This window comes from Perna viridis, chromosome 3, assembly GCF_037379345.1.
Source record: "Perna viridis isolate PV_CMFRI_1.1 ecotype Kerala chromosome 3, ASM3737934v1, whole genome shotgun sequence".
Taxonomy (NCBI): Eukaryota; Metazoa; Mollusca; class Bivalvia; order Mytilida; family Mytilidae; genus Perna; species Perna viridis.
The window spans coordinates 2086550-2095119 of record NC_142447.1 but is presented as its reverse complement, the minus strand read 5'-3'; the positions used below and the strand labels follow the sequence as shown (position 1 = coordinate 2095119).

Sequence of the window (8570 nt, the reverse complement as noted above, 5' to 3'; positions counted from 1 at the left end):
TAGGTAAATTGCAACCTGAAATAATGGGTCTTCGTAGAAAAGTTTAATAAAATTCAACATGAGAGTGATGTCGCTGCGATGAAGCCATTTTCGCTATTACATGTATGTTGCTGTCGCTACCAGCGAATAAACCTGCCTTTATTCATAATAATGAACACTACACATCTGATCAAAGAGTTAAATATATATAAATCTATGATCCGATGAAACAAAAGTCACACCAGTTAATTTGTATTTGTTGATTTAACCCACCCGCGAGGTACATGAGGGGATCAGTTTATATTCTGATATGATTTATAGTATTGGCACCATATTGACTCAGATGCGGATTCATAGGAATTGCATGATACTTCACTAATACTATAAAAAAATCTTCCCAGTATGTGCATCACTGGAACGATAACAATATTTTAAAAGTAGCCATCTTGGACTTCAGCAAGACATATTTAACGATATATCGCATTGCTGTAACCCCGTTACCCGTGATCCTGGCCCAGTGATATTTAATGTCTTCAGTCAAATGATATTTTTTCCTTTATTTATCACTATTGTTTGTACAAGTAAGCAGACTAAACATATGACGACTCCTTTATCTACATTATATCATAATCTCAAAAGAAAGTTAGAAAATATCCTTCGATATCTTCCGTAAAGTTAACATCTGGAAACCGTTAACGCTGGGGGAAGACAGACGGACGGATAGTCAACTGCAATATTTTTGGAGGATATCACCTATTATCTCTGCATAGTCTTGTTGTTCTTATTTATGTTCTTTTTTACAACTTAAGTGTTTTGACTTATTTTAGAATTAGTCGTTCCTTCTGGTAAAAGCGAAAGCCATCGACCAACGTAACTGCACGTTAGTCTTTATGACGTTAAAACAAGTCCTTAACGACAGAACAGAACAGCGCTTCACCGTGCCATTTGTAAATTTTCTTCCATCAAACATTTTTAAAAACTTAATGTCGTGAAGAAGATGGCTTTTATTTGGTTAGCTAACCTGGTTAAAGATCTAGCTTTGCGATCCTTTGTGTGTATCAAATCGAGTTTCGAATTAGGGTGAGTATTTATTTACATACTCATTGAGAACTGAATTTATGATGTAAGAACTTCTTAGTCATACCCGGTGTTTGTAGATTAAAATGAGTAGATAAGGATAGTAGGATGCTAAATCGTAGGATTAAGTGTCGCAGCAGCTTCCAACCGAAAATAGATGAAATACCAAATTTTTTACAGCTGCCCTTAAGCTCAGTTGGTAGCAGGGTTTCGACTTACCGTACCAAAGGGTGCGGATTCGACTCCCGATTGGTACTATTAGGTATTACACCGAGTGCATTGGCTTTAAAAGTTCCTGATGTAAATCTTGATTGAATGATAATAAAAGGTTTATCTATGTGTTACTAAAATTCTACTGCGACACAACCTCATCATAAGTGAAAATTAAATACAAACCTTTCAATCGTACCGTATACAAAAGAGTAATTTATATGAGTGACATTTGATCCTTGTGTGTGGTACCTGCTTGCATTATAATGCGGTGTCACATTTTGGGTTGATTGAAATAAATACTGTAATAAAGCTGAACGACTGAATTTAGTTATCTCTAGAATACGTTGCAATAGCCACGATTTGAATAAAGCACCCGAATCTCTTTTTTGCAGAAATTTGTCTGGCGCAGATCTCGAATTTCTTCCGTATGAGGTAAGTATAAAATGATTGTAAACACCGGTACAGAAAACAAGACGCGTTTTAATAATTAATTTTGTACCTTACATTCGCCGAACTTTTTTTTAAATGTTGCATATTTTATATAAGATTAAATTTGCCAAGTTATATTTTCTTTAAAAAATCCATTGTTTTTCAGGTTCGGTAAAATGTATCCTGACTACAATAAACTTAAGCTGTTTCCTTTGTTTTATTGTAGAACGCATCGTTGTTCCCGTATTATTATTCCCGTAAAAGATACCATGGTTTTCGTTTTTTTGTTTTGATCTTACTGTACTTTGTTTTGACGCAGCTGAACTTTTTCTAGAAGAAAGGAAAGGTAAAAAATATCGAAATGCCAGTGCTACTTAATCATACATCAATATTGAATTCTTTAAAACAATTTTACCATGTCAAGCCGATGAAATACATTAATTGAAACTACCGTTGGACCGATATTCAAACCTTGGAGGAGAAGTAACGACAAACCCACCATGTACCAAGTGAATACGAAAGACAAAAGAGCAGTCAGGTCTTAAACTCTTCTGTAACGTCAAGTCTGGGCAAGCTAACATGTAGCATTTTAAATTTAGGAGACGGGGCCGTAGCCAGATTTTTTAATGGTGGTACGAACTGATCACTGATAAGCAATTTTACTTGGTTATCTGGTATGTTTTTTTTTAATTACAGGCTAAGATGTAAATCAAAGTTTTTTTTCAAAAGGGGTGCGATCGCACCGGTCGCATACCCTGGCTACGGCGTTGGGAGACATGGCTCAATGTTTTATTTGTTTGCATATAATATTTCGTTCTTTGTTTTTTTTTTTCATATAGAGGCTGCTGTGATATGGAAACCTCATCTAAAGTTTTAAAGTTCACTACTGGTATATTTATTACTCATTTTCACTATGACGTTTAAAATTTCAATCAATAAATGCAAAAAGAAAATTTCATCCAGGCTTTACCTTGCAAATTACACACATTATTGGTCAAGCAAAAACATATATGCAACACAATACAAAGACATAAGACATGTAATGCAACAATTGTTCAGTTTTACTCTTTGACGCCTGTGGACCCTATTTCAATTCTAAAGGTACTGACTGTACAACCACATCGACAAAATTTTTTTAAAATATTTTTATTCAATTAACGGTGACATATTTTCAAAACCTGAAATTATTTTTTTACATGTCTTGAAAAGTTCAACTTGACAATGTTTATTTTTTTACGTTAAGGAAAAAAATGGTATTCATCTTCTAGTATGTCGCAACTTGAGCATATTTTCTGCTCTCGAGGTACATTATAACGTCGGTTTCGATGTTTAAAACAGGAGTGGGCCAAATAAATAATTTATTTGGGTGTACATGCAAGTCAAATAAGTCACACGTAACGAGATATATCTTAAAATATGCCATAGAACGTCAATTATGTCACACGTAAAGAGATAATATGCCATAGAACGTCAATTATGTCACACGTAAAGAGATATATCTTAAAATATGCCATAGAACGTCAATTATGAATGGTCTGTGATTCTCAAAAAAAGGTCGATAAAGCCGGGAAGTGAAACAGGCAAAAATTTCATACCTATTTTATACTTATTAGTAAGTCGTTTTGATCTTTACCAATTTTCAAATTAAACGGACTGATTTTTTTTAAATAATTGAAAATTACTACATTCTTATTTACTTAAACAAAACGAAACCTTCAGTATATCTATCTAACATTTTGTTCAGTGGCGGATCCAGAGTTTTAGGTAAGGGGGTCCCAAAAAGATTTCTTGACAGGATCACCGGTGTGGAACACGAAGCGATCTGAGTTTGCTATGGGGGTTTGAGGGCATCCCCCAAGAAAATTTTGAAATATTAAACCTCAAATCCTGCATTCTGAGGGTATCTTGAACAATTTTACAACAATTTTTAAAAATTGCAATTTTCTAAAGGGGCCGCCCCCGCCCTCCCCCCTTGGATCCGCCACTGTCGTTTCTCTTTTTTTGTATAAATAGGAACAGAAGGACTCGTGAAAGAAATAGGAAACAGAAACAAGGCATTGTAAAACCGTAATAAAAAGGCGGAATCAATGACCAAGAACAACTCAGAGGGTGGAACTTTTTGATATTGAGTAAGAATTTGGTTAGAGGAAAATTGCTTGATTTTTTCTACGATTAAGGAAAATGAAAATGACAAGAATCTGTTTTGGGGATGTGAATACAAAAAAAACCCAAATTTTCCTAATTTTCATTTGGAGGCAAGGCTCTTTGATAATGATAATGTTACATAGTGTATTTTAATCAGATCGAGTTTAAAGCTTGCCATAACCTAAGGCAGGACTATGGTTATATCTTAATGCAAAAAACACTTGGGTATATTGCTTCTTTCCTCGCAGTTTACTCATTCTTCACCGTTTTGAATTTAATAACAACAGGGTTCATGATGTGTCATTTTGTAGGCCATTTTTTTCGAATTAGCAGCGTTGCATAGTATCGTCTTGTCATCTGAAACAATACAGCATACGTTTAAAAGTCAACAATTTCAATCATATATTTTTTTATTAACAGTGGGTGTCGTTTGTTTGATTGCAGATGCAGTCATTAATGAAATTAATGGAGACGTAAAGGAGATTATGTGTGTAGAAGGAGAAGGTGAAGGGGTGCTGGATGCGGTTAGATAAAGCGAGAAGTACATTTTTAATCAAAGTCGATAAATATAGATTAATAAAAGGGAACGTCCGTATACTGAATTTCCAAGCTGCATTCCGATAAGTTACTTCACTACAGCCCATTTGAGTTTTAAAAATCTTCGAGAAAAAAAGATTTTCTCGAAATAATTCAATTTTCAACTGCATTTGGTTTCTATAGTGCAAACGAACTATGAGAAATATTTCCAAACCTAAGAAATTCTCATTAGACTTAATACAATTTTAAAATTTAACTATTTAAGTAGCAGTCTTTATAAAAAAAAATTAGACAGATGGTGATTCATACATGTCAAAAACCCACCGATTTTAGTTATATTTCTTGTTTAGAAACCGTTATAGATCACATAATCTTAATTTTTCATTTGGGGTTGCGCTTTTGAGATTAAATCTTTAAAGATTGTACGTGAAAGTAGTACTTTTGCTACTCCAGCAATGCTAGAGGTTGTCTTGCAAGCTATTTTCTGACTTGTTGCCACCCTAACCTTTAGCATCATGTTGAAAGCCATGGCAAATGTTAATTAGCTAAACGTGTTTTAAAATACTTTATGTCTTTTAGTTTAACCTACTGGAAATCGAACGATAAAAATCCTAATTATTTGTTAAATACCTAGAAAACATTTGTATGAAGACAGTTGTCAAAACGACCAGCAATTTTGAATTAGATCACTAATTTTACGGTATACAATATATTTTTGACAAAACGAACTTTAAGTTGGTAAAGGCAATTCGTTGGTTAATTTGATATGTTCGTTTCGCAAATTTTAAAAGCCGTAATTTTATCAAACGGAATTACAAACCCAAAAAGCTAAAAACCAAATATGAAGTTCATTTTAACTGCTTTTACAAAGGATTTCCAGGATTGCTGGATATACTCATCAGGTAGGTCATTGTTTTTCTTAGTTAAGTCACCTTCTCCCGTGTAATGGTAAAGAAACTGTATAAAACGTTTTAAATGGAAAATAATTTACTATAATTCTGCCGATTGCAATGAACGGTGGAACGAGCGTTATGCAATATGACGCTTGGAAGTAAAAGGTTTGGGGTATGGAGGAACGGAATTCCAACCTCTTACGTTGTAGGAGTAGTACTTTTTCAAGAGTTATCGTTATTGATTTGGTTTGACTTGCTTAATTTTAGAGGGACTTTAAAGTGTAGTTTTCTCAAAAGTACAGGTCTAAATAAGAAAGGACTATGTCACATAAAAAATATAGCGTATGTAGACCAATAAAGTATCGTCTGATCCATGGTTTTTCCTCACGGAACAAACTAAGTGGAGCAGGGGCAGCAGTTATATTCATGTTTGTAAAAAAAAATAATAACAACATGTACATAACGACCAAAAGGAAGAGGTAGGTATGGAAAAAAATAATCAGCGCAAGTGGAAGAAAACATCGACGCAAGAGTAATGCATATCGGTGCAAGTGTAACGCAAATCCATGAAACGGCGCAAACGCAAGACGCCGCACTTCAAGTAATTTGAATATCAATAGTTGTCAATACAGGATTATAAAGGATGATTAATTCCTCATGACTTAATTATTTACCCAAACATTCAAATAGCTTTTCCAAATGAATACTTAGGCATACAAACAATATAAAAATATATAAAATAGAAATTATTTATAGCCTAATACAAAAGTTGTTTAAATTATTTGTTGATAAAGTTCTGAAAACATTTCCCAGAGTTCACTCTACTTTAGAAAGGTTATGCAGTAGAAAAGTTATAAATATTTTGAAAAATAAATTTTCCTCGGAACCCTCCCCTGGATCCGACACTAGCTGATTGTATTTGCAATATATATTCGAAATGAAGAAGTTTTTATCGACCTGTTTCACTTTTGCATTAAGGAAGGAGACATAGGTAAGGGACACAATTCTTACAAATCATTGGAAAGTTTGTAGTCCGTATTTTCCAACAATATGTAAGTATCGTATAAGTAACTTAGATTGATTTCAATATGTTTCAAAAGAAAGCTAGATAGGATTTGGTGAAATTGAATATGATACAAACATATCACTGATTTCAAGGGTAATTAAGGAAACCAACGTTCTAGCGGAATCAAAAGAAAGTTATCCAGGGACAAAGACCAAACATGGAAAACAGACATACACAACAAAGAAAATTAAGTAACTATATTATAATACATACAAAGTAACAAAAGCAAACGAGCAACTTGGACTCCACTAAAAACTGGGAGAATGGACCAGGTGCACCGGTAGGGTAAGCTCCCTCTGCTTTTCTAGAAACACCCGCCGAGTTGATCATTAAAAGACAATTCCGGGGTAGACAAACGAGAAAAGGACAACTATGACACGATGAACAAATCAGTTTTTTTATGGTGCAGATGGATACACCATAACAATCCACGAGTTCATGATGGCGACCATAAAACTTCTGTGGTGTTGACTTCAATCTTGTTGCAACAAAACCTTGTTCCAGAATCCTAACTGCATGTGAGAGTCCTAGCGCGATACAAAAAGTCTCCGTAGCTACAGCAAGCTCTGGCATAACGTACGAGTTGTGATATGAACACTCCATACGCAGATGCTGAAGGGATGTTGGCACAGATGAAAGGAAAGTTGACAATTCTGAATGAAAAGTCATCACGCTTGTGGTAAAGTTTGATCAGTAGTTTTCCTTTACCATCGATCTCTAAGTGTAGGTCAAGATTTGAGGGTGACTTCACAGTGTCAGTAGTATACTTTATCTCAAGTTCTTTGGTGTAGATGGGATGTATCAACTCCCCGAAACTAGGATTGTTCAACGATAGTAGGTCATCTATTTAGCGGAAACTGAGATAAAAGGATCTAGCCAAACGATGTTTTTTCTTTCGGATCAGATCAGCTATAATGTCAGCCTCATTAGAGTGTAGGAAAAGGTCAGCAAGTAGAGGAGCACAATTAGTTCCCATTTGAATACTGACCGTTTTTTTGAAAAAAGCGTCCATCACACTGGACAAATATGTTGTCGATAAAAAAATTCCAGCATTTTGAAAACATCTTCTTCTGAATATTTGGAAGATGATTTGGAATCATCTTTTTACAAAGTATGAGGATTCTCTACCAAGAATTATACAATTATATCTAAGTGTGCTATCTTTTTTTGAGAAACAACGATGTATTATGTTTTTGAGTCGGGATTTTAACTGAGTATGAGGAATAGAAGTATATAGTGTTGAAAAATCATAGGTTTTAATGCTGTTATATTCTGATAATAATCTTGAATTGTGGGTCTCCAAAGGATCTTTCGAATTTTTCAGGATCTACTTTGAATTAATACCACTACTGGAGTAACGAGTGCTGCGGTAAGACTGGAGACCCTCTTTGACAGCTGTGAGTATAGAAGTTACAAATTTTGAAAGAGGTTTGGTGGTACAGTTATGTCCCTTACCCTAGGTCTACCTCTTTAAACCAGTGTAAATCGGTATAATATTTTCAAATTAAGTTTATATGCGATTGACTCATTAACATGAGCCTATCAGCATCCTCCCAAGTCAGGGTCTTGAGTCCATCGAAGCGAAGATGGATTCAAAACCACGACTTGGGAGGATGGCCTGTCGGGTACGTAAGACAGTCAATTAACTTTTTTTAAGTAATGATAATTTTATGTTGAAAACTCACGTAATTGAGTTGACTCAATTGCAATTAAATCTTGTTAGTAATAAATTTTACAAAGGTCCCCCATGACACATTTATTTTAAAAGTGGGCTCTTTTTCTCTTTTCTTACAGATGAAGGTAGAAAGACGAAGATATACACAACATCCATAAATACAAATGAGAAATGAGAAATCAAAAGACTGTGGCCATACGATGGAAGCCATGATATCATTTAGATTGCTACTAAATACATATTCGTAAAAAAATCTCTTGTTTTGATTAGATCAATTCAGCCAGCCCCCCCCCCCCGACATACACACAGAAAATCAAATGTTCAGTCTCCAAAAAAAGATGACAGGCCTGTACGCAGGTTCCGTAAATATAATGCTGATTTTCAACTAAGAAGTAAACTGAAAACAAACATAGTCTTGACATGCAACTTGCATAGATATGTTGAATATTTTTTTTTTCAATTCTTTGGTTTCATGGGTTTTGTCACGTAATAAAATGGTGTATATTTGCACATTTTCATCGAAGTGCATGATCACAACCGGGTAAACCCGTCCATA

General features: G+C 34.5%; 1 long non-coding RNA gene across 7 annotated transcripts; it reads left to right on the top strand.

Moving 5' to 3' along the window:
* Positions 1-886: 886 nt before the first annotated feature.
* Positions 887-8290, top strand: LOC148620619 (uncharacterized). Of its 7 annotated transcripts, none has more exons than XR_015920920.1 (7): positions 901-1059; positions 1662-1701; positions 1925-2044; positions 2538-2587; positions 3712-3827; positions 4288-7736; positions 8134-8289. It is a non-coding gene; the product is annotated as an uncharacterized LOC148620619 (long non-coding RNA). The 7 variants fall into 7 exon arrangements; XR_015920921.1 differs by having other exon boundaries at positions 4288-4384; positions 8134-8284; XR_015920919.1 differs by having other exon boundaries at positions 4288-8289.
* Positions 8291-8570: the final 280 nt, after the last annotated feature.